Raw genomic sequence first — 27417 nt, 5'->3', positions numbered from 1 at the left:
ACAAACATCTTGGAGAGGAATGCAAAGTGAGGAGGTGGACTTTACAGTCTATCGTAATCGGAAATCAAAGTTTGGGGCAGATCATAAACAATTGCAATTAGATTAGAATCAAGGGTATTCCAAATAAAATTCAAAGGGGGCTTCTTCTTTTTTTAAATCACATCACAATCACAATCGGATGGGCAGAGGAGGCAGTGATACGGTGATCCTTTGTTATTTGCAATAGTCGTAGATGTGGGGATTAAACGAATTGTAGTGTATAATTCTATCATGTTCACGGCTTTATCTCATATTGCAATACACAGGATTATCGCAATCAGCGTTCGGAGTTGTAGACTATAAGAGGTGGCCAAAAGACTTGCAATTTGTGATATGCGAGATGATGTGGAAATGACGTCACTGATTACGACAGGGATGACATGGAAAATGGCTTGGGCCTGATCGCATATCGCAATCACTTTTAGCAGGAGTATTTGGTACAAGCGGTATGGCTAAAATAACTGTGATAGCCGCGGATGTGATATTTTATGAATCGAAATATAATTTTTGTCAGGTTCGAGGCTTATAGAAAATCGCAATCGGCATGCGAAAAGTTTAAGACTATGATTCTTTTGATTGCGCAGACACGGGGGATTTATAAATTGGAGTGAATAATCCCGTCGAGTCCGGGACTTTATCGCAATCACTATCGAGAAGACGGGACCCTTTGGTAACTGCTATAGCTCTAGATGCGGGGGGTTTTATGGTATGGATTTTATAATCCCATCGGGTCCGGCCCTAATCGCATATCAATGGCTTGTGGATGCAGGATTTTATAGATTGCAGTTGATTTTCCCGTTGGGTCCGGGGCTTTATCGCATATCACAATTAGCTAAAGTAGGAGGCATGGACTTATATAATAGCGGATCATGTGATTGCGATGGACACGGATCAACCAAGGTAATGGATGAGGCTTTAGTATTGCCCGAACCTCCACCTATAGGGTAAGGATTCCCTAATTTTGGCCAATAAGATAGCTTTGTCCCACATGACCACTCGAGTCTTTAGCTTCTTGGTAGTCAATTACTAGTACCAAGCATTATATGGGTCAGGTAGCCCCAAATAGTACTGCACACATTGGACCTAAGCCGAACCCCCTCTGAATCAAGTCTTTGATGTGCTAAGGTATTCTTTTGCATGGGATTATAAAGGATTTAAAGCACCCTAAAAGTCAACTTCTATGTTTCAAAGATGTAACATGACCATGGCGGCTTATGGGATGCCTATCCCCAATGGTCCTAACCTGAACTATAAAATATTTTGTGGCTCCTATGGGGAAATTTAGTTGTTATGGTTTCTTCTAGGAATGTTGCTTCACTTATGGTGTGATAATGTAAGTCAAAATAAACTAAGTACCAAAAACTCCGGAAACTGAATGACATTTTGTACAAATCTTATCGAAGCTTAGTGTGTGATGTGTAATGTGTGTGCAAGTCACAAAGTGAAAATACAAAGTGTGATAAGGTGTGGATATTCAATGATCCTTTACAATACCCTTACACTAATTTTTTATTGTTCCTTGCATGAAAAACAAATAATTTATGGATAATGGGTTGCTTACTCTATTCCTATTACACTATGTGTACCTAAAGGGATATGGAAAACTCAAGTGCTTTAAGAAAGCTTTCATATGCAAGCCCAGGTTCATTTAAAAGACACAAGGGAAGCATAGATTACTTTATTTTTGTAGTAACACTTGCTCCTACTCCCAAAAACTAATGAAATAAAAATGCTTTGGTTAGTAACAAGATATGTGGATAATGGGCCACTTACTCCTTTACTAATTAAGTTATGTGATTTGTGAAAAATAGAAAAATGTATTGAAAAATATATGTGGAATGTGCCCACTTACTTTTCCCCCTAATTAATTTATATGTGGAATGTAAATAGAAAGAAAATATTATCTAATTACTTTACTAATAGTGATTAGTAAATAAACTATGCAATCATAACTAACTTGAAAAAAAAATTGCAAAGGTGAATGCAATTCCCTAAAGGTTACCAATCACCTAGGAAAGAAAAATTACAATGTTTTTTATGCGCTATGTAAACCTTGCGGGTTTTCCTATGCACAGACACGCATGCACGTTTGTCTTGACAAAAGCCCCACGGACGGTGGAAAAAATTGAACAATCAGGCTTTCCGACCGAAAACAGGTCCTGCAAAATTCCAAAGAGGTGATGAATGCACTAAGCAATGAAAATGTAGAGAGAAGGTCATGCAAAAACAATCGTTAGAGTAAAGAAAATAAATTAGTGGAGTCACCAAATCTATAGTGGTGTTTTTGTTGCTATGGGTTAGCAAAAGACACCTTCTTAGCAGTTGGTTGTTCCCTACAAAGAAAATACAGATAGTTGGTTGTTGTTATTGGAAAAACATGAGAAAACAAAGCATTGTAAATGGTGAAAACAATGCATACATAAACATAAATTAAACTTATAAGATAAACACATAAACAATGCTTAATGACGCAAACAAGTCAACAAAGTAATGGAAAAGGGCTCCCTTTATTTACTGTTGAATGTAAAAGAGATACAATTGATGAATGTTAAACACTTGGAGAGAATTCTTTGGGAAATGCTGCTAAAAAATATTCAACAAGGAGGTTCATTTCCTCTGTCTCTTTGCAAGCTTCTCCTCTCTCTCAAAGAATCATGAATACTCTCTCAATGGTGAAATCCTCTTCCACTAAAATTATGGATTGCTAAGGAGCAATTTTTCTAGCATAACAATGCTCTACTTCTTCATTAACAATGGAATGCATGATTCCTTGGGTGCAATTTTGCCAACATAACATTGCCTTTTTTTGGTCTTCCAATGGCCTGTTTATATAGAATTTTGAATTTCTCTTCCCTGTCTTTGTCCCTTAATGAGAAAATGACTTATGAGTAGGAAAAGAGGATCCCTTGGGGGCTACATATCTCCAGGTCGACTCGAAATTGATTGTCCTTCAATGGTAAATGTTAGGGAATCCCATATTCCAAGTGTGTGAAGTGATTCAGGACTGCTGAGTCAGAATTTCATTTAACCGCATGGCTATCGAAGGAAAAGTCACACGGTTGCTAATTCCGGCCTTTGGATAGGCCGCACAGGTAAATTTTATAATTTAAACCTTTAGATAAGTTTTGATTTTTGTACTTCATGATGTTCTCACCTAAAAATTCTTCATCTGTACGTTCTGCCAAATGACTTTGGGCATTATCTAGGTTGTACAAATGTGTGTACGATTTTTCCATGTTAACAATAGTTCCCATGGCTCAAGGAAAATGTACATAATTTACTTGGATATAGATCCCTTGTAAAATGACACTGCTATGGAGCAAGGTGATGTAAAGGTTGCCTTAGTATTAGATGGACATGTTATTTTTTATACAGGTTTTGCAATCTTGTTGATGATTCTTGTTAGTGAGATTATACATGAGAAATTCGTCACTCCAGCACTTACAGAAAGTTATTGTCCAAATTCAATTGTGTTGTCTAGTGCTTTTAGTTTCTTTTTGGTGATGAGGGTGTTATATGCTGCCCTAGGGAGGATAGTTTCAAATTTGATATCAAGAATACCCACAAATAGGGAACCTACAAGTTTATATGCTTTCTTTAGCTTGTATTTAATTTACACAGCCTGGATGTTTGATGCAAATAATTCACATAAAAAAGGAGATGGACGAGGTGGAAGAGAAACTAGAAAATGGAGTTGGAAAAATAACATTTCACCATATTTTCTCAAGGTTTTGTGCATCAATTTTTTTAATTCATTATCTTTTACATTTTTTGCTCTCTCTTATGGTAATTTGTGGTATTCTCATATTATCCACCAAAGTAGTTTTAGTTTCTTATTCAAATAATAATGTCCTGATATGTTGGAGCATGGTATGTTTTTTGTTATTATTCTATAACTTATTCTAAGAATTAAGGTAACTTGAAAATAGTTTTTCTTTTGTAAGTTAATCTACATTGTAGTTGGATGCATTTTTTATAGAATTCGACACCCTCATTGAGTTTGCCTCATGGAAGATCACAGTTTTTAGGCTTCATCCATCTGAGCATTGTGGGAATATATTCATTTTCTCACCTTGTATATGAATAGGGGGGATTGATATAAGTGATTGACAGCGGGGCTTCTCGTTTTTAAGCCCTATCAATCAAGCATGTAGAAGTGAGCTTGAGCGATAGCAATAATCAGAGCCTCAAGCATGATCCAAATTTAGAGTTGTAGTCAAACTCAAAGCCATGAGTATGATTTAGTTTGTTGTCATCTTCAAAACACCATTTGAGAGCACTTCCAATTAGTAGAAGACATCAACTTCTAGCCAAATTTGTAAATGTTTTAGGAATAGCAGAGCCTTAGATCCAAGTTCCAATAGTTTTTGGTCATATTGAAATCACCCTTTGTGAGCACTTCCAATCAGAAAAATACATCAACTTCTATCCAAATTTTGAAATGCTTCGAGAACTACTAAGCATTAGAGCCAGGTTCAAAAGTTGGTGGGCATCCATAACCTACCATTTAGTAGAATATTTTATGTTATGCTAGCGATTGGGTTTGTAGTCATGAAAAAGTCACTAGGCTCAAAGAACACAATCATCCATTGGTAGTTGTGCTCATCTAGCTGCTTGGACTCACATACACCCCTTCTAATTAAGGGGGTAATATTCGACACCTAATTCGATAGGGTTATGGTGTGGAATATGAACCATCTTTTGCAGTCCAAAAATATTTGGAAGAGGAATCCAATGGTTATAACATTGTATTTAAATATGTATTATATTAATGAAAAAGTAAAGCATGCTTCTCTTTCACTCTAGTGTACAATTATTTAAATATTTGAAAACAATATTCTTTATCTTTTCATTTTTATTTATTTATTTTAAGATTAAAATGATTTAAATATTTAAATTGAAATTTGTTCAAGTTCATGTATAGATTTACTTTTTCCCCTTTGTAATTTAAGTCTAGGACTCTTTAAATATTTATATTGAATTTTCTTAAATTTTATGTATACGTTAGCCCATGGAGGGTAGTCAATTGGTGATTGCCGTGTTCTGAAGTATTATAAAAATTGTGAGATTCAGAGTTCAAACCCCCTCGTGGGTGTTTGCCCTACAAAAAAAGAAGTTAATGTATATTTTTATATTTTTTTATATAAATACAAGAGGGGTGGTGAGAGTGGGAGTGCTCTATGGACTCGAGGAAATTAAAGTTGAAGAGTATTCGTAGAGCTTAGGATGCATGACAAACAACCAAGCTGAAGCTTATGCCTTCTACCCAGGGATTTAGTTAGCCAAAGAAAACCAAGTAGCTTTGGAGACTCCCTCCTTATTTAGTGTTTGGTGAAGGGCTCCTCTCGAAGGGACAAAACATTAGAAAGTATTATGAAAAGAATTAGGAAAGCAATAGAAGTGTTCTCTTCAATAACATATTTCCATGTTCTTTGTGATCTCAATAAAGTTGTGGACTTATGTGCTAATGAAGGGTGTAAATTAAGATTGAGAGATTTAAAAATCAATGGTCAAATAAGGTCCTCCTTTATTCCTTAGAGTTAAATGGATTGGCATTGCACAGTTATGAAGGATTGCATTATCAATCAGTAATAGTATGACATGTAAATTTTGTTTTTTGGTGGGTCAGTTTTGTAAGGTATATACCTACAAAATGTCGTTTTTTGTTGTTTAGTTTGGAATCCCCCTAGAAAAAAGTGTAGTTTTTCTAGATAAAGGGCTTCAATAAATTGTTTTGAAGATATAGCTATGTACTACATGTTTTATTTTCAATGACCTAGGCATAGGCTTGCATATAATTACAAAATTCTCATTCTAATATATATATATATATATATATATATATATATATATGCGAAGTTTCATACATCAATTTAATTATTATTATTATTTTCAACTTTTAGAGGGGAGGTGGGAGTGAGAGAGGTTATTCTAATCCCAAATGAAGCAAAGAAATTAGATTATTCATGGGGATTAGGACAGTCTTCCAATAATCAACCCAAATCTCCTACTCTTTTCATTAGGCTTAGATTAGCTTTCTCATCGCAGATTGCCAAAATTATGGCTTTAGAGGACTCTAAGATAATTATAAAATCTATGCAAAATAAAAAGTTAAATGTACATTCACCCTTGGAATAAAACCATTAGGTAAAATTGACTCGGGGAAAGAGTCAACATTGATCGGGTCAACAATAGTGGTTTTAGACCCATGGTTTTTTGGTTTCCTGTGGTCTTATGCTCGTGGATTGCATGTGATGAAACATTTAAAGGGCTTGGAAAAACTTCATTATAACGTGTTAAGGAGGTGAGTAGTGAAGGCTCACTTGGTTGGATTGGCTTGATTTTGGCCAAGGGACTAATGGAATTCCATTAGCTAGTTTTTTCCTCAAAGTTGGGGTTTTCCCAGGGTAAACTATGTACATATTATGTTTAATGTTTGTATTTTTTCTGGTTCATTTATTTTTTATTGTCTCTGCAGCAAATATTAATAGAAACTTTGTCATAATCCAATAAGAAATATGAAACTTTGAAGAGGCAAATTGTTTTCATATCCTTAGAAAATTTAATGAATCTGATGATATTTTAGCTAAAGTGGCATCCTCACCCCAACAAAGGATCCTTGTCATCTCTTTTTGGAAACAAGAAATAAATCATTCCTGATTGCTTAGTCTTGTGTGTCTACTCTTCCAAAATTGTGTTTTAACTTTGATTGTGATCCACTCATTTGAATCATTAAGCTTTCACGTTATCATCTTGACAACGTTTTCATCACTCTCACTCTTCTTCCATGTCTTGGGGTGGTGGGTACTATATCCCTCAAGGTTCAATGACCTCCATTTATTATTAGTGATTGCTTCATGATTATCATTGGTGGGATAATCCCTTTAGTTTGTGTGCTTAATGGTGTGTGATGGTGTATCTATAGGCTTCTCCTCATGGGTTTTGTTATGTCTCCTTTTGAATTCTCCATCAAGTGTTATTGGCTTCACCAGTGGATAAAATTGGGTTTGATAAGACTTTGTTCATCATTTCCTTCCTTGTTCCATCGTCCTCCAAATTTCTTCTCAAGTCCTTGCTTATTCCTCTTGGAAATTTCGATTTTTCCTTGGTTTCCCTATTTTAATTGGTCTGTTGTTTTATGATGTCTATTTTCCCTTTCTTCATGGAGATGTGGAAATTTATATAGATATCTCCCACTCTAATTTCTCTCTTGTTATCTGGATCTCAAGCATTTTCAATATGGTGTAAAGCCCCTCTTCTTTTCAATTCAACAAATTATGCTAGTACTTTTCTTCTCAGAGCTAAAGTAAAGAGGCAAAGGTTTGAAATGGAGGAAATCAAGCAACTTCACATTAGTTAGACTCAAGCACAATAATAAGAATTCAATTTCATCCTAACACTTTATCAACATATGGAGCAAATATTTCTAATATGGAAAAGGAGAATAATACACTAAAGAAAAAAAATGGCACAAATAGCCCTACAATCTCCAATTTTGAACTATTCATATAAGGGCTCCTTTGTCCCAGTGGAAGAAGTTTTAGTTAACCAAGGCTAGAGATACCATCGACAAGAAATATGGACTCCAGAACAAATAAAAGGAACTCAACACCTGGTGAATCTAGAATTACATTTGTAATATCTAAAGGTTTCTTCTGATGTTTTATAAGCTTAAATTACTTCAAGCTTATATGTAAGAATTTATAATAGTTTTTTTTAGGAAGCCAACTACCTTCCAATACCTCTTTTTTTCCAAAAACTCTGAGGATATGTAATCATTACTATGCAGATTTTTTATAATACAAATATTAATTGTTTCCATTAAAAAAGATATATATATATATATATATGTATGTATATGTATATGTATATGTATATGTATATGTATATATACATATATATATATACATATATATATATATATATATATATATATATATATATATATATATACCAACTTGAAACTGATGATCCACACAATGCTTATCATGCCTTGCCTTATACTTGCCTTGACTCTTTTCTAGTTGTTCTTGAACTATTTGGTGAATCAATTGAATTTGCTCAATGAATTTATTTGCTCAGTCTATGTCGCTATGTCCATCTACAGCTACATCTTTCTCAAATATGAAATCCAAAGGTGATTTAGGAAAATAACTGAGACATGCCTCAAAAGGTGAAGTTAGAGTAGAAGAGTGTTTTGCTCGATTGTAAGCATGTTGAATACAATGCAACTGTTCATCCCATAATTTAGGATGTTTGCTGCAATATCCTCTTAGCAAATGAATAATTGTCATGTTAACCACTTCAGTTTGACCATTTGTTTGCGGATGGAAGGATGTACTTTTCTTCAACTTGGTGTCCATCAATTTCCATAAATTTTACCAAAAATTCCCAACAAACCAGGAATCATGGTCACTTACAATAGAAGTAGGTAATCCAAAATGAACCCATACATTTTGAAAAAAAATTGAGTTGTTTGTTCAGTTGTAATTTTTGCATTAATATGCACATCTTGTTGAACCTATTCACAACTACGTACAAATAATCATGACCTTTTCTTGATAAAGGAAGGCCTCCTACAAAATTCATAGAAACACTCTCCCATGGACGTGAAGGCACTGGAAATGGTGTGTACAAGCCTAGTTTCCTATTACTAAGCTTACTGACTGCACACAATGAACAACCTTTGATAAAACGTGACACACGTTCAAGCATATGAGGCCAATAAAAATACCTCTGAAGATTTGTCACTCTTTTACTTACACCGAAATGTCTAGCAATAAGAGAAGTGTGTGCTTCCCTTGTGACATTTACTCTCTCTCCCTATGGAACACAAAGTTTTCCCAAATGATACAACAGATTACCATGTACATGGTAGTCTAATTCTTCAACTTGGTAGCCTTGACTCAAGTTTGAATATACCTCTTGAAAGTCAACATCATGTGCATATTGTTCAACATAAATTTCAGGAAAAACAGAATGATTATTGAGTAAAATGGCTACATTAACAACCGATCTAGAAAGCATATCAGGAACCTTGTTATAAATACCTTTCTTCTACATGATTGCCAAGTGCAATTGCTGTAAGAATCCCTTCCAACGAAAGTGCCTTGATTGCTATAATTTTGTTTGAGATTGCAAATATTGCAAAGTTTTATGATCGGTGTGAATAACGGTTTCCTTTCCCATTACGTAATGCTTCCATTTCTTCACACTTTGCACCAATGCGTAAAGCTCTTTATCATATGTAGGACACTTAATAACAACACCATTAAAAAGCTCATAATGAAATGAAATGGGCTTTACCATGATGTAAAAGAACTGCACCCATGGCGTAGTCACTTGCATCTGTTGTATTTCAAATGGTTGTTTCAAATTCGGCAATGATAAAACTCGTGCTGAACTGATCTTTTGTTTTAAATCATTGAATGATTTTTGTTGTTTGCCTCCCCACTGGAAGACAACCTTCATGTTGGTCAAAGCATGTAGTGCGGCTGCTATTGAAGAGAAATTGGCAATGAACTTCCTCCAGTAATGCGCTGCTCCCAGAAAACTCCTTACTTCTGTGATTGATTTGGATATTTGCCAATTCACAATGACTGAAACTTTAGAGGGGTCAATCTTCAGCTCACCTCCTCCAACTATGTGGCCCAAATACACTAAGGAATTTTTCCCAAATTCACATTTAGACATCTTCAAAAATAATTGTTCTTTTTTCAAGACATCCAACACTTTCCTCACATGCTTGACATGCTCTTCTCATGATTTGTTGAATATCAAAATATCATCTAAATAGACAATTGCAAACTCATCAAGAAAGGATCTTAAAACATCATTAATACCTCTCATGAATGTAGTTAGAGCGTTCCAAAAAACGAAAGGCATAACTAGCCACTCAAAAAATCCCTGTTTGGTTTTAAAAGCAGTCTTCCAAATATCCTCCTTAGTTATTCTAACTTGATGATATCCACTTCCCAAGTCTAATTTAGTGAAATATTTTGCATTCTTCAACTAATCTAGCAAATCATCTATTCTGGGTAGTGGGTATCGATTCTTTATGGTAATTTTATTCAAAGCTCAATAATCTACACACATGTGCCAGGTTCCATCTTTCTTGGGTACCAAAACAATTGGTGAACCACATGGCGAAGTAGAGGGACAAATTACACCTTTATCTAACAATTCCTAGACTTGTTTCTTAATTTCTAAACTTTCCAGAATTGACATTCGATACATACCGATATTTGGGAGTGGACAGTCTTGTTGTAGTTGAATTTCGTGTTGAATTCCCCTTTTTGGTGGCAATCCCTTTGGTTCTTGAAACACATCTCCATATTGATTGACCACATCAACCAATTCGGCTTTCAGCTTCACGTCACAGCCTGCAAAGGATTCACGCTTCATGTCATTCTTCTGCTTGATCATAAGGAGCACGAGATTCTTGCTGGAATTGACCAACCGCTTCATTTTCCCTGCGCTTGCTAAAGACAGATTAAGCTTTCTACGATGGGCTCTCACAATATAATCCACTCCATCTTTGAACAAATGATATTTTTTCTCAAATCTATGGAAAACAACTTTCCATTCATACAAATACGGGCTTCCCAACACAATTCCAAAAATATCCAGTGGCACTACATCTAATTTGACTTCATCAACGAAATTGGTAGTAATAGCAAACCTGAAAACACATTTCCTTGTGACTTGAAGATTTGCATCCTTGGTTATCCAACCCAACAGATACGGTTTATGATTAGGCACGGTTTCCATATTCAACTTCTTGACCAAGTCTGTAGAAATTAAATTTGTCTGCGATCCACTGTCAAACAGCGTATCAATCTTGGTGTTGGAAATAACTCTGATATGGAATAGCTCAATTCTATTTTCTTCATTTGAAGCATTGTTGGAGTTATTTGTTGCGTTGGTGCTTGCCACAGCTTCCTTTTTACTTGTTTTTTCCACAGCTTTTCCTTTAGTGGATGTGGCTGCAATCTTTGTTTCATCACCTGAGTCGGAACCCAAGTCTTGTTGTACAGCAGTGTTTGTATTCTATTTCCCTTTATTGTTAAATTTATTTAGTCTTAATTCAGGATGAAGCTTCTAGCAATGTGCTTCATCATGACCCTCTTTGGAACAATTCTTGCACACAGGTTTCTCCCCTTCTTTATTAACATAAGCATTTTTCTTCTGCTTTCCTTTAGATTTCTTTCCTTTTTCACCACTCTAGAATGACTTCTTCTTACCTTCTTCTTGTACATTTTTCCCTCTTGCTTTGAGGTGTGTATCTTGAACACAGACCTCATCAAGATTCGTGGGATTAAACAGCAGAATGGTGTGTCGAAGATAGTTATGCAAACCTCCTATGTATTTCAGCAAAGTATCTTTTGACTGCAAGTCTACTCCTAGCACAAGAGCTCTTCTCCTAAACTCCTGAGTATACTCTTTCACATTTTGATCTTTTAACTCTATGAAATTTTTCCATTTCATGATAGATTTTGCATATGAGCTAAAGGGTAGAATTGTCTTTTTATAGCAGCAATGAAATCAGACCAAGTAATAGAGATATTACCACGTTTTTTAATCTCCTCTTGGGTCTTTGATTCCCACCATACAAGTGTTTCAACCTCCATTCTTAATGAAGCCAACTGAATTTTGATATCATCCTCTTGAAGGTTCTGAATCCTACAATACACCTCCAACTGACGAATCCAATTATCAAGCTTCTCTGCATTCACTTCACCATTATACATGGGCAACTCGAATTTAACATCAAGTTTTAGAAAAGGTGATTTACTAGTTCCTTTTGAAGAATGATGATGAGTATGAGTAAGGGTTGTATTAGTGGAAGAGTGTGAAGATGCTTGTGAAGAAGAAGATGAAGAAGATGGTGGAGAGGGTGGAGGTTTGTCTCCATTCCCATTACCTCCTTTTCCATTACCTCTTTTTCCATTACCTTCTCCTGAAGAACCTTCTCCATTGGGAGGTTTGGAACTTTCTCCTTGAAATCTTCTATTCCTCTCTTCATATAGGACCTTAACCATCTCATTCATATTGAAAAAAGCCTTTATGAATTCTCTTTCATCGTCGATCATGGTAAGTTCTCCCTCATGAGACATGGTCTCTGAAGACTCAACTGCAGCTTCTATAACTTGAGGATGTACTAGTGTAGAATACTTTAGAAACCTTGCTCTTCTTTCACTTGAGCCAACTACAGGGCTTTCAACCAACTTCCCTTCTCCTCTTTTGAGTTTTAACCTTGTTAGCATGACACAAAACTAGCAAACAATACTCCTTTGCACAAGCAAATCTAGTAAGCAAAAACCAGTGCTCTGATACCAACTTGATCTGAAATGGAGCAGATTAGTAATGTTTTTCTAATTCCCCATTTAGAATAAAACCCAATATGCTTATCATTTTCTTATCAAGTGCTTAAGGATTCACCATTTTTGCTTAATTAACTAATTCTCATGAGAGTTTCTTATGTAAATGTTATAAACAATTTATCATAAAACATATGTTGAACAACAGCAAAGAACATCAAAATACAACACACAACACAAAGATTTGATGAGGATTTCACCCCTCCTAGGCTACGTCTCCTTGGTCCAGCTTCCAATCCTACCACGTGTCCAAGTCAAACCTGAACTTTGACTTTCTCTAACTTTTGCATATGAGCTCAGAGTTGAGTTTCGTTCACACTGTTGGATTCAGAATGAGGAGCTCTTTGATCTCAAGCTGAGTTTAACAAAATTCTAACACTTTTATTTTTTATCATAAATTTGAGCATAATTTCCATATTGGTAATATTAACCAGTGATCAGGTACTCAAAATTATGCTCAAAAATCAAAGTGTCATAATTTTGATAAACTCGGCTTCAGATCAAAGAGCTCGTCATTATGAATCCAATGGTGCGAACTAGCAAAAATGGAACTAAGCATAACTAATAATATTATAATATTAACTAGCTTAAATTATTTGAGGTGAGCATAATATAATTTTAAGCTCCAATATGTTTTTGAGATCCAAGATAGCTACCTAGATATTTACAAGGAGATCATTGCTTCTCATTTATGCACCATGAAGGTTAGACGATTCACACAAGAAACATTTCCTGGAGTGATTATGGCTTGCCATCCTCAACCAATAACAACCCTTCTAACTAAAAGACAAAGGGGAAAAGTCTAATTTCTTTTGAATGACAAGAAATGAAACCCAAACCTTCACCAATTCATGAAGGCTTGGATCCAAACCATGAAAAAGTATCGCAAACCCCTCCCAAACCCAACATCAAAATGTTAGATGACTAAGAGTCCCCTAAAACCGTAATGACACTAGGTTTAGAGCAATTATCAAATGATCCCACCTACATTGTTCTCATATTTAATAAACACCTTATGAGCCATCACTTCAATATTGTGCAAAAAAGAGGAGGTATGAAAGGATGCAAAAAAGAGGAGGTGTGAAAGGTCATCGGGGAGGGATTTAAGAGGGAATTAAATGCCCATCCCCTCACATGGAAAAATCACTACCCATGTCTCAATTAACTTTGACCATTAAGAACTATATATTAACCTTGATGATATTTCCAATCATAACAACGTCAGTCTAAATGAGATGAGCACTGCTTGCTGAAGGAGTTACACCGCCCTAGCCAGCGAATGCAACAAGAAGCCCACACCTGCTCGCAGCTGCCCCTCAATGGCCTCCTGCTGCTGGGGTTTAAGCACCATGGACGCATCAGAGGATGGAGAGCCTCTCTCAGATCAACAACAAGAAAATGAAGGAATAGCAAAAGCTTTTGCCTCTCTCATCTCTGCAATGGGCCCGGCAAAGAACAGACCATCAGTCACCAAGTTTGTTAAAAGATTGGAAGACATTCCTAAAATCTCACTCCCTCCTGCCCTTCCCCGTAGAGCAGCACTTTCTCTGGCGGAGCGTGGATTAGTGGGGCAGTTTACGGGGTTATGGCCATCGCCCAAAACTGTGCAAAAATGGGTAGAAAGGAACTGGATTGCGTCAATAGATGGAAAAATCTCAATCAGGTTTTGTGGAAGAGGTTACTACACCTTTCACTTTGAAACCAAGGAGGATCAAGATCTGATTTTCAGGAATGTACCCTATTTTATGGATACAAGGGGTTTGTATCTAAATAGATGGACGTCGGATTTCGACCCAGAAATGGATGTTCCCAATGCCATCCCCGTCTGGGTTAGATTGCCACACCTCCCCCTTCACTGTTGGGGGGATGATTCAGTCAAAGCCATAGGAAATGCAGTTGGGAAATATATAGACAGGTGTGAGCCAAAGGAAAATATGCATGCATGCACTAGAATCTGTGTAGAAGTGGATCTTGGGAAAGGGCTACCAGAAGCTATCAAAATCAAAGTGGACCAGTGGATGCACATACAACAACTAGATTACGAACAAATCCCCTTCAAATGCAAGTATGTCACGAATATGGTCATTTTGCAAATAGATATTAAAAAAAAATAAAAATGAAAAGGGTGAAGATCCGGAAAACAAATGGGAACAGGTTAAAAGAAAGAAGACAATCCACAAACAACCAAATATATCTTCCTCGCGGCCCTTCACATCCTCTGATCTCCATCCCTCATCATCCAAAGAAGATAATAATCCTCTTTCTAGCCTTAATCCTTTTGAGCCTCTGGATCCTTCAGCTCCCCCATCCCCTGGACCAAGATCCAGATCCCCACAACATACCCCCAACCCCACTTCATCCCCTCTAGTATCAAACTCCCACACCCCCCCCCAATAGATAGAATTCTAACCAGAAAACAGTCAAAGGAAGCACCCCCAAATGTAGAATATCAAAAAAAAAATAGGAAGAAAGACAAACAAAGAACTCAGGGATGAAGCAGCAGCAAAGGAAATGGAATTAGGAACGCAGCAACCTATGGAAACCTTCTTAGGAAGGAGTACAAGAAACAACAAAAAAAGCCAGCAAAGAGGGAAAGGAGCCATGCACCACCCAACAAGTAAATAATGATAGTGGTCTCCTGGAATTGTAGAGGAATGGGATCATCCGTCAAAGAAAATGCCACAAGAGACATTCTGGCAAAAGAAAACCCAGACATCTTTATGATTCAGGAGACAAAAATAAACAACCAAGAAAATGAAAATATCAAAAAAAAGTCATAAATTATGAAGGGGAATCAATACAGGCAACAGGAGCGTCTGGAGTTATTTGCAAAATATGGAAAAAAGGAACCTGGGAATTAATAAAATAAAAAAATACCAGCATTGGATCCAAATGGACCTAATGGAAATTAGTACAAAAGAGAGGTGCAGTGTTATAAATATATATGTCCCAAATCACTACAAGGAAAAATAGTAATGATGGGCCACCATAAAAGAAGCACTAAAAGAAATACAAGCTGGGAAAATAATTCTAGGAGGAGATTTAAATTTGGTAAGAAGTATAGAAGAAAGTTTGGAGGAATATACCACATAGACCCATCCAGGGATATTCTAGAAGAAATAATGGAACAACATAATTTAATAGACATCCCGCCAAGCAACGGGAAATACACTTGGAGCAATAAAAGAGTGGGCAAAAGAAACATAAAAGAAAGGTTGGATAGAATTCTGATACAAGAAAACATAGTAGCAGTGCACAGCTCCATAAAATCAAAAAATTTACACACCACAGCATCTAACCATAAACCGGTGACAATAGTCATGGGCAAAATGGAAAACCAGGGACCGCTCCTGTTTAGATACAGCTCAATTTGGGACAGCAACACAGAAATCAGCGAACTAGTCAAGGAAGCATGGGAGCCAAGAGTAACAGGATCACCTCAGTATATATGGGAAACAAAATTAAAAAAAGCAAGAACCAAATTAAAGGAATGGGCAAGAGAAAATGAAAAAAAAAATGAGTTACAGCAGAAAATGGAAAGCATGCAAACTGAAAAAGAAAACAGAGAAGAAGGCAAGCAAGATTATCTAAGAGAGAAGGAAATCTTCTGGGAAATATATAGGGAAAACAGGAAAGAAGAAGAAGAGGCAAGATTGAAATCCAAAAGTTTGTGGCTCAAGGCAGGGGAGAAAAACACATCTTTTTTCCACAACACAATGAAAATAAGAAGAGAAAGAAACCAAATAGAAAAAATTCAAGAAGAAAGCCAAGAGGTCAAAGGTGCGGAGGAACTAAAAAAAGCAACCTATCAGCACTTTAAAAACTTACTCTCAGCCAATGAAGAAATGGCTGAGAGTGAAGATTTCTTAAAGCACACCAAAAAAAAAAGAACAAAATGCTGCAATGTGCAAGGATCCCACAGAAGAAGAGGTAGTGGCGGCCATATGGAGCCTGCATCCAGACAAAGCCCCAAGGCCAGATGGTTTCACAATAGCATTCTACAGATCTCATTGGTATACCATTAGAAAGGATTTCTTAAGAATGGTGAAGAATGTCTTCAAAAAAAAAATAGGAGGCAACACAAAATCTTCCTACCTTGCTCTAATCCCAAAGGAAGAAAACCCCTCAACTTTCAACAGGTTTCGCCCTATCTCTCTTTGCAATTCATCTTATAAGATAATAACAAAAATAATTGCAAATAGAATCAAGAAAGTACTTCCAATAATCATATCTGAAAATCAAGGAGGATTCGTGCCCAACAGGCAAATCATAGATAATATGATTATTGTACAGGAAGTTGTACACTCTAGTATGCTAAGGCAAGAGAAAGGCCTCATAATCAAGCTAGATATGGCTAATGCATTTGACAGGATCAGCCATCCATATCTAATGGTTGTCCTCCATAAAATTATTTTCTCAAGAGATATAATGGAAGTCATATAGGCATGCATTTCTACTCCTTGGATTGCCCCCCTCATAAATGGAAGGCCCAGTGACTTCTTTCAAATCACAAGAGGCCTTAGGCAAGGTTTTCCTCTCTCTCCCTTCCTATATATTATAATGGTGGAAAATTTAAGCAGGGCTTTGGAAAATCAAAGAAAGGAAAGAAACATCACAGGGATCAGAATAGCAAGAGGAGTAAAAACAATAAACCACTCACTCTTTGCTGATGACACATTGTTGTTGGGAGGGGCTTCAACAATAATAGCAAGGAGGTTCAAAAAAGTTCTGGATGATTTTTTACAGGTTTCGGGTGGGCTATTAAACAATAAAAAATGCAGGACATACTGATGGAATACCCCCCCCCCAAAAAAAAAAAAAACTATGCAAAGGATCTCACAAATCTTAGACATCCCTGTACAGGAAAAATGGACACACTTCTTCTATGTGGGACTTCCAATCTCAAAAGAGAACATGAAGATAGAAATATGGACCAAATAAATTGAAAAAATGAAAAACAAAATACAAATTTGGGGTATGATGTGGCTGAATATGGCAGGAAGGGTAATACTAATCAAAGCACTCCTTGCAGCACTACCTATCTACCAATATGCAATAATCATGGCCCCAGCAAGTGCCCACAAACAAATGGAGTTAATCTTAAGAAGCTTCTTGTGGCAGGGGGGAAGCAAGAAAACAAAAAATTTAGCCTGGTCAGGTGGGAGCAAGTAGTACTACCTTATGAACAAGGAGGACTATCAATACGGATACCTGGGCTCATGAATGTAGCACTGGGAATGAAAATAGTATGGAGACTAATTACAGGAAAAGAGAGCTGGTGGAAAAAGACTCTTTTATCAAAATATATGGATGGCACCAGGGAAAGATTGCTTAATGGAAATATCCCAATAAGACAATGTACCCAAGTTTGGAAGTTGGTTAAAAAAATAATTCCATTAATGAGTATATACATTTCTAAAATCCCAGGCAATGGAAAAACAATTTCAATTTGGGAGGACAGAATCATGGGAAAAGAACCACTTCAGACTCATCCAGAAATTGAAGACATACAAGAGTGGATGAAAGGTAAAGGTTTCAATACTTTACACTCAATCTCTCTATGGAACCAAAAGGAGTGGCAAGACTGGAAAATCTCAACAATTCCGACAGATCTGGAAGGGAAATGGGAAAAAATCAAGCAGCTCTTAAAAGGGGCAGTGCCAATCCACCATGATGAGGAAGATGAATATCTCTGGGACCCAAGCAGTGGACATTATACAGTTAGGACTGGATATAAAATCCTTCAAGAACAACCAAATCAACAAGAGTGGGATTCTTGGAAAATAGCATGGAAATTAGAAAGTTTGCCTAAGATAAAAATGTTCATCTGGACTCTTTTAAAAGGGAGAATATTGACCAGTGAAAACTTAAGAAAAAAAATCTTTCAAGGTCCAACCCAATGCCCATTATGCATGCATGCTGAAGAAAATATACAGCATCTTTTCCAAGAATGTATCTTTGCCAAAGAATGTTGGCAGCAGCTGATAAGTCCTTTGGAAATAAGAATAAATTTCGAAAATCCCTTGCCGGATTTTCTTCAGACCTTTGAGAAAGCCTACCCATACACAACAAAGAAAAAAACCACAATTCAGAGAATATGGAAATGCATTCCAGTGGTTCTATGTTGGCAAATTTGGTTGACACGAAACAAGTGCATTTTCAAAAATCAAATCCCAAGGATAGGGAAGACCCTTTCAAAAACATGGGGTCTAACTTCTGAAATACTCAATGTCAAAGGAACAACTCCAACAGACTATAAAACTCTTCAACAGGAAGAGCGAGATTGGCTCAGCAAAGCCATAATAAATAATAATGGGCAAAAAGGACAGAGGAAGACAAGCTCGGGAGTTATATGGAAAATAAGAATGAGTGAAGAGGAACTGACAACCTAGATGAAAAATCAGAATAGATAATGTCTATACTTTGATGGGGCTTCAAAGCATAATCCAGGAAAGGCAGGGGCAGGGGGAATAATCCTCGATCCTGATGGGAAAGAAAATGTCACTTATGAATGGGGATTGGGACAAATCTCAAATAATAAGGCAAAAGCATATAGCTTGTTGATGGGAACAAGAATAATAAAAAAAAAGAGAAATCCAAAATCCTATCATAATAGGAGACTCAGCCATAATAATAGAGGCAATGGCAAGAAACAAAAAACCAAGCAATGAGTTCATGAACAGAATCTTTAGAAGAATCAGGAAGAACCTGGAAGGCTCTGGCGATGTAATCTACAAACATGTCTTGAGAATTCACAATCAACAGGCAGATTATTTTGCAAACCAAGCAGTGAAAAAAAATGAAGGGCTTGTTCGTGAAAACCAGGAGGAATACCACAGCTCTGTTCCTTAATAACCAGCAAAAACCACAAGTTTAAATCTAACCAATTCCAAAGGAAAAACCACAATGATAAAAGCAATAAATCAAAAAACAACAATTATATAACAACAAAGGACAAATCACTGCAGCAACAGCCAGGAAATCATGGGAAAGCAAAAGAAAAATCATGAAACTTCAGACTAGCGTATGAGCAACAGCAGGAATGAAGATTCTGATCCCAGTCACAAGAACTACGTTGTAATCTATCTCATCGAAGGTAGGTTTCGGGCTGAGATAACGCACTATATGAATAGAGGGTACATTCACAAAAATCGCAGCAACAATTTCTGCGAGGAAATCTCCATTTTCCATGTTATTATAGTGATACTTTGGTTTCAAAGACCCTCCCTATCCTCTCTAATAGCCAGCAGTGTTTCCTCTGTTCAGCGCATAGACTTCATCTTAAGCCCCCACCCTTCTACTTACCCAGCTTTCTCTCTTCGTATCTCTTCTCTCCCTTCTCTCACTTCTCTCAGCGAGCACAAATCCCTTCTGAGCACCCACGCCCTCCATCTACCCCTCTCATTATATCAACCCTCCTCCCTGACAGATATAACCAGACTTTGGCCCTCCTTCAATTATGTCGTTCGCAGGGACTTCAGCTCTATCAGTTTACAAGGGAAAAACCCGTCCGAGCACTTTATCCGGACTTCAAAAAACCATTCTTTTGCATCTATTATTATCGTCGAGCCCGTACTCCAAAGCCTTTTCTGCAGCGTTGCTCCCTCCTTTCTCCAATCTTCGATCAAATTAGGACCGTTGATCGGGCGCTCGATCCGATGGTCGTTGATTAGCCTGTTCAATCAAATCTGTACGATTCATCCCCACCGTCGATCTGTACTCATAGGATCGGACGGCTCCCACCGATTTCGGGCAGACAACAAGCACGGAGATTACCCGCCCGAAAAGCGGTTTTCTCTCTCTCCTCCGATGCTACGTGTCGCTCAGTCAGTGGAATTGGGTGACCGCTCCCTTTTACCACTTATGGTTTATAACCTGCCTGAAATACCATCTCCGCGTTTAATCCCGCCTTTCTTCTCGGTTAACATGTGGACTTGTTCACGCCCGATGACCGTAGATCTCAACCATCGACGGTTGTGACGGCTCCTCCAGTCTCCTCTTCCATCAGCGCCTCTGGTTAATCTCCACCGTCCATCCCCTGATCCCAATCTTTGCGAATTAATCTTGGCCGCTAATCTTCTGACAACCTCGTCTGTTGACACATCCAACGGTTCCCGTTTACGCCAAAAGGAAAGTGGTCAACAGCAGCAAAAGAAGAAGCATCTTAGGCAACACAAAATCAAAGAAGCACAGCGAAATTCGGAGCAGAAAGCAGAGACAAAGGAAGAACAAGCAAACAATTCACATGGAATTCAATCCACTGAAGGAGAGAACTCTTCGAGCAACGAAGGAGAGAACTCGGACAATTATGACAAGAAGAATCAGTCAAATCAGGAGCAATCAGTCCACAAGCCTTGAAAACCTGTCAGAGAGCTCATGACATGCAAATTTCTCTTTCTAGTAGGTCATTTTGTTAGGCAGTACACTAGAATACACATAAAAATACATGAAGTCCTGAACACAAGCCTAGGAGAAGACATTGCATTCCTATCTCATGGCTTAGATGTTTTTCATGGTACAGTCTTTTGTAATAGGAGCTTGCTCCATCAAAGCTTTTGGTAATATATAAACTACCCGATCTTGTTAATATATATATATATATATATATATTAACCTTGATGATGAGCTAACAATTATGGATCTAGGAGATGTGGGAAAAACTTACGATCACCCCATTTATTATGATCGATCCCACATGAAGCATAATTTCTTCATTTTCCAAGGGATTTGCCTAGTTATTGAAATCCCTCAACATGTTGAAATATTGTACTCTTTGAAACTCCTTGATACCCTATGAATTCTATAGGGGAACTTTGTTAAATTAGAGTCCTTAGAGTTTGAAAGATTTCTCATATACCTAGTTATAATCGATAAATCCCATATTGCAATGGGATTGTTGATTCCTCTTGAGCTTAAATAAATTTTATTTCGTGAAGGAGCACTAAAAAATTTGCTTGGTTACCAAACACTTTTCCTAACCCCCAAGCAAAAATTATTTTTGGTTTCCTTCAAATTCAAAGGAAATATGTTTTCACCAACCACCTATTATTATTTCAAAGCATATTATCAATTAATCAAGGGAGTTTTGAATTAATGCACCCAACTCACAACCAAAAAATAGAAACATTTAAAGATTAATGTTTATAAAATCAAATAGTAAATTAATATTTATTATGAAAATAGTATTATTATAAGCTAAATTACATTATACTTATTCCATAACCCTACCTTCCACTTAGAAACCAAACAACTGGAAAAATAGCAAGGTATCATTTCAAAAATGAAACAAGTGGCCAAAAGAAGTTACCTAAACTAGATACAGATTTAGACTACCATAAGATTGTAAACTATACTTCCTATGAAAACAAGTAATATAGCTATAAAATAACCTATGTATACCGACTTTCAAGGAGTAGCTATTACTAAGAGACCAGATAGAGAAACATGACCAGTACATTCAAAATTTAGGAGGATGTGGAAACACCCACCTTAATGTGGCTAGAGTTCACCTACTCACCACCACTCAGATATGGAACATAACCCAAAATTTCTTCTATATGCTTGAGATGCACCCCTATATTCATCTAGTTTACCACCACCAAATCCAAGATCAACATAATTTCTTCCTTTCCTTCATTTGTTTCCATGATCACCCTTCCCAACAAAGGTTTCAATACATATCAATGGTTAACATGTATTGGTCCTACTTGCCACAAGTGTGGCCAGTGTCTAGCACCTAAACTCATGTATCTTCCAACACTTATGAATATGACATACATTTCCTTTCCACAATGAAATCTACTTTGAATTCCCTTATCTTTTCCTAAACCATGGTAGGAGCCTACTCTCTAAACTTATGGGTTGATGTTGTGGTCCTTGTTTTAGTTCAAGAGTCACTAAACCCTCCCTAACTCCCTTTTCCTTGATGGTAACGAGCTTTTTTCCCAACCATGGTTGATATAACAGGAACCTGGACTGAATATACCTGCAATAGAAGAGAGTGCAAACCTGCAAGCTTAAGAGATGGAAAAATAGTGAAAGGATGCATCCCCACTAAGCGCACTTGATTAGCATGCATAAGTAAAAATAGAAACAAATCAACTCAAACTACTATCCAAAAAGATACTTTAAGGCCATTATCAGACATAAAACAATGGGAATGAATGCCCTGGACCAGAGTAACTCATGAAATGATGGGCAGAGATTCAGAGTCATTGTCAAACATATCTACTTACATGTGAGCATTGAACTCGATTTTTGGACCAAATCTCTAGCATTAAACATACCTTGGCTTTTCCACGAGATTTCAAGACTATACACATATTGCAACATAACTACAAGTTGGGTGGTAAATTTATCGCATTCATCAGGTGAGGTGATTACCCCCTTTAATATTCCCTTTTCATTTGATCTGGGAGAATAAAAATATTACTTTTAAAAATATTAGTAAATAAATTTGGTATTCTTATAACTTAAAAGATACCAAAAATATCATATAATAAATTTATGTTTAGTTTATTTGGATTAGAAATAAACACCTATTATAAACAACCCATTCCAATTAATTAGGGTATTTCACAATAAATCATGGATTTAATGGAAGATAACAAACTTCGGGAATTTTTTGATTATGGTGAAGTGTCTCTCCTGCATCACGGTGGCTAGGGTTCGTCCCTAGCAATTCACCCCTTCTTATCTATGTGAATCAACATCCATGGCATCTAGCCCATTGTTCTCTTCCACAACATTGTCCTCCGCTCTTCCTCCTTTTTCTGCTAATCTCTCCTCTTCAGTGATTGTATTGATGGGAAAGTATTCAAATGATAATAGTTCTTCAACTATGGGGAAATGTGTGGATGGTTCACAAGCTTTAGCAACCTACGGGGATATTCCCCCTGTGTCCTCGCTGTCCAATCTTACTTCGCCCTCCGTTCTAGATTTCAATGACTTGGGCGCCACCTCTCCTACAGGTCATGTGGGTTTCTTCGGGCCCCTGCTCAGTCTATCGGTGAAATCGCGAAAGCGTTTCACATTGTCCCTACCTCTGACTAGTTAGGTTCTCCCTCGACTTCATCTCCTTTATCTTTCAGAGACATTGTGACTTTCTTCCCTAGAAGTTCTTCTTTGAGCTCTATTGTAGGACCTCCTTCTCTAATGATTCCAATCTTGGAGGCTCTTGTGGTTGAGTTTTTACTAGTGGTTGAATCTCTCAATGAGGCTACATTTTTTTTCTGAAGCTAGAATGATTTATAAGTTCAATGGTATATGACCAAGGCTTGTATACCTCCAATCTTGGATTTAATTACACTAGAAGCCTCTTATTTCTAATCAACCTGTATGGACTCCCCCTTTAACACCATTAAGTCCCACCATAGAAGGGACACAATGAACAATGCTCTAAATTTTGAGAAGATGAGAATTTCACCAGCCATTTCATGATGGCCTCCATAAACAAAACAATGCTCAAATGGAGCAAACACATCAATAATATATGGGAAAATCCCCCTTTATTGATTTTTGGTGGTAGAGGTTGAATACAATAGATGAATCTTAGACACTTGAAGAGAATTCTTTGAGCTATGGTGTTGTTGGGAAAAGTGTCTACTCAGAACGCCCCTATCCCACTAATGTGTGACAGTGCCTTAGCAACAAACAAGGAAAACTACTTTCATATTCTTCTTTATGAACTGTAAACGAAGAGGAATAGGATGAACCAACCTGTGTCTTTCACTAGTCTTTTGATCCAATCTCTCTCCCCTTTGACAGCTTCCATCTACCTGCTCCCTTACTTTCCCAGCTTCACCAAGTTCCTGCAAGATCACAGAAGAGGAAAACTACACAAAGACATAGATTTACATTCATAAATAGCTCAGGATCAGATTTAAGCTAAACATGCAAATATAACAAAACATCATTGATACACAAGCATGTAGGAGAAACTCAAATAGTTTTATTGATATAACAAGAAGATCCAGGAGGAGATACAACCAAGTGAGTCCTGATCCAGCATCAACCTCCCAACAAAGGAATCCCCTCTTCACCTCCAACAAAGCATAAATCACCCAATGCACCTCCAACAACGATTCTCTGCAAAGTACAAAATTCCAGCCTCTGGATCTCTGGGATGAGGGATCCATATATAGATGAATGCAAAGAGGATGAGTCAGCTTATGATTTGACTTGTGGCTTCTCTCTGTCAGTTCTTGCTTCCACTTGGAGGCTGAGAGCCTCTTACTCATCCTTGGTCGAACTCAGTGAGGCAAGTGTCATTGGGGAAGATTCTGGAAGCTTCCATTGTCTGTCCACCTCGCGGAATGACACTGCCATTTGTCATTTCCCGCTCAGCGCACCCTGGTAGTGCATTTAGGTGCGTTGCAACGCACCTAGCTAGTGTACTAGGGTGCTATGCAATGCAGGTAGCTAGTGGAGCAGCTGAAATGATCCTGATTTGACTGATTATGAGTAGTTTCTGGTGGAGAACTTCTGGGAGAAGCTGTAGTTAGTTGACCTTGTTCCTCTAGGGGTAGGAACAACACTTTTAGGGACTTAGGATCCCTTGGTTTATGGACATTTCATGCTTAGAGCTGTAAGGCACAAAAATGTCTATAACAGTTGCCCCCTAAAGTATGAGGCCATTTATCGGGTGAAATGCTTTATTAGGAGGATCCGAAGTTCTTTCAATGCTGGGAGGAGACTTGTAATAAGATACAATACAATACATTATCTTCATACTGTTTTCATGATCTAGCTGAGGCGGGCATTCCCATGCTCAGCTTTATAAATTCATTTTTATGTACATAGGACAGACAATCGTCTGATGGTAGACTGATGATTCTGATGAAGTCATCATCCTTTTGGTGGGATGATTATCTGTGATGCAATGCCGTACATGTCAATGCTTTTATTTTTCCTGAATATATATCGCAGCCCGGATGGATGAAACTAGATCCGGGGTCTTCAATCTCGTCTGATCTTCACTCGAAGTATAAGTCAATCCATGTGAGAAATGTTTTGAACTCGAACATGGAAAGACATCGCTTGATTACCAGTCGATGATGTAAACTGTTAACAAGCGCGAGAGGAATCACTGATAATGATGATGACCCTCAAGGTACTGCAGTACAATTCACGTGGTGTGAATAAAGGACTTGGCGTCGAACACCACGCAAAATCTTTCGGTCGAAGGTCATTGATGTATACTTGTCGCCGGAAGTGAGAAACTTGCCATTGAGGCATGCAAGCTTCAAAGTACTGAATGGGGTGTTCCTAGATCAACTTCTTGGATAATGAGCTGATGTCGACAAGAAGCGATCCATCAAAGGAGGGCCTTAATGAATCCCACATCAATGACACGAAACGGAGCAAATGATTTTGATGGAGGTGAAAACGATCTGATGATATATGGTTCAGGATGGCGGTCATGAAGGAATGAAGTATAATGTATAGTAGTGGATGGAACACGGGTGACTTCTCTGGATGACTTCTCTTGAACATGTCGGCAACACTTATGTGATGGATTGGTAGCATTTACCCCAAATGTGGATGGTATGGCGTGACCATGGTGATGTGACCGGTGAATGAAAAGACCCAACCCGACTCAGGGACGGAGTGGAAGTGTCATGTTCAAGAGCGACTTGCTACCAATAAAGATTCTTTGAGTTTCTTCCCAATTTTTCCCCAGTCATTGCTAACCAGTACCTCTTTATTTTTGTCAAGCTTGAGGAGGATAACATATGCTTGTCCTATAATTTGCCCTTCGGGCAAACCCATCGCTATGTTTTAACGAGCGTAGCGATAGTGAAACTCGTTCTCGTCTAAAGACAAGTTTGTCGCTATTAATGTTTTTAACGAGTTTAACGACAAAGATAACTCGGTCCTTTTCATTTTTAGAGAGTCTGAAAAGGTACATAAAGGTAACTCCGAAATTCCTTTTTCGTCATCTAATCCCTTAAGTCCGAAAAAGTATAAAACAATACAGAAGGGATGAATTTTCGATAGTTTTAACGAGCCGAACAAAACAAGCGCTCGATCTTTTTGTGCAATAATCCCTCAGGTCCAAAAAGATTAAAATCTAGAGGAGGGATAGCACTTCCGGTCGTTTTAACGAGCTGGAAGGCCAAAACTCGGCAATCTTTTCATATTTTACGAGTCAGATGAAAAGAGCTTAAAGAAGACTCGTCTTTTGAGGAACGAGTGATAAAATGGGTAGCAGCTGATTCCAGGTAAGGGTTGGAATTTTCCAAGCACGGCAGTGTCACAAGGATGGCTAGTGAAATCACTCTTTGCAGCTGTTCCTCAAAATGGGTAAACAATCAAATGGAGGTGAATGATCGGCCAAGGGAAAAGTGGAGGTGACGGTGCAAACACGACCAAGGCTTTAATGGCTGATAATGCTACATTCACGGTGGTTATTTACCGGAGGATAGTTCATTTTTTAACGAGCTTAAACGCGGATTGAAACACTTGCTCGGTCTTATGTTTATTTTTTAACGAGCTTAAACGCGGATTGAAACGCTTGCTCGGTCTTATGTTTATTTTTTAACGAGCTTGAACTATGTGCTAAAACTGCTCGATTAGATGGTCTTGTTTTGATTTTTACCATAAATAGCTTCGTCTTTCCAAAGATAGTACTGAATTTTCAACTGCTTCATCAAACTAGTTAGAAATGAACAACATTTGCTTGAAAATGAGATTAAAACGCTAATATTTTACTTTGAACTACGTAAAAAGCAATTAAAAAGTGTTTTTACCTCTCATTTTACCATTTCATTTGAACTTGGTTTGTTGGAGCTTTGGAGGTGCCTTTTCCCCTTGATTTTCATCAGTTGATTTCGGGAGATTCTGTGGACGATTCTCGGTGTCGTCTGGACCAGGTAGGAGCTAAACCCGAGCTCTTTCATTTCATGGTTTCCTTTTTGCATTCTGTGCTTCATTCTCTGCTTTTCTGAGCCCCTGGGGTTTGATGGGTTCGTTCTGCCATCAACGCACCCTGGGTAAA

At 37.5% G+C, this 27417-nt stretch overlaps 1 pseudogene; it reads left to right on the top strand.

The window, feature by feature from the left end:
• The first annotated feature begins 3305 nt into the window (after positions 1 to 3305).
• Positions 3306 to 27417, top strand: part of LOC149156614 (GDT1-like protein 3 pseudogene) — a 153611-nt pseudogene continuing 129499 nt past the window's right edge.

The sequence above is a fragment of the Pinus tabuliformis genome, chromosome 9 (genome assembly GCF_031772625.1).
Source record: "Pinus tabuliformis cultivar Carrire ecotype Pingquan chromosome 9, CPIR1, whole genome shotgun sequence".
Classification (NCBI taxonomy): Eukaryota; Viridiplantae; Streptophyta; class Pinopsida; order Pinales; family Pinaceae; genus Pinus; species Pinus tabuliformis.
Note: the sequence above shows the minus strand (reverse complement) of the source record. Positions and strands in the feature narration are given on the sequence as shown.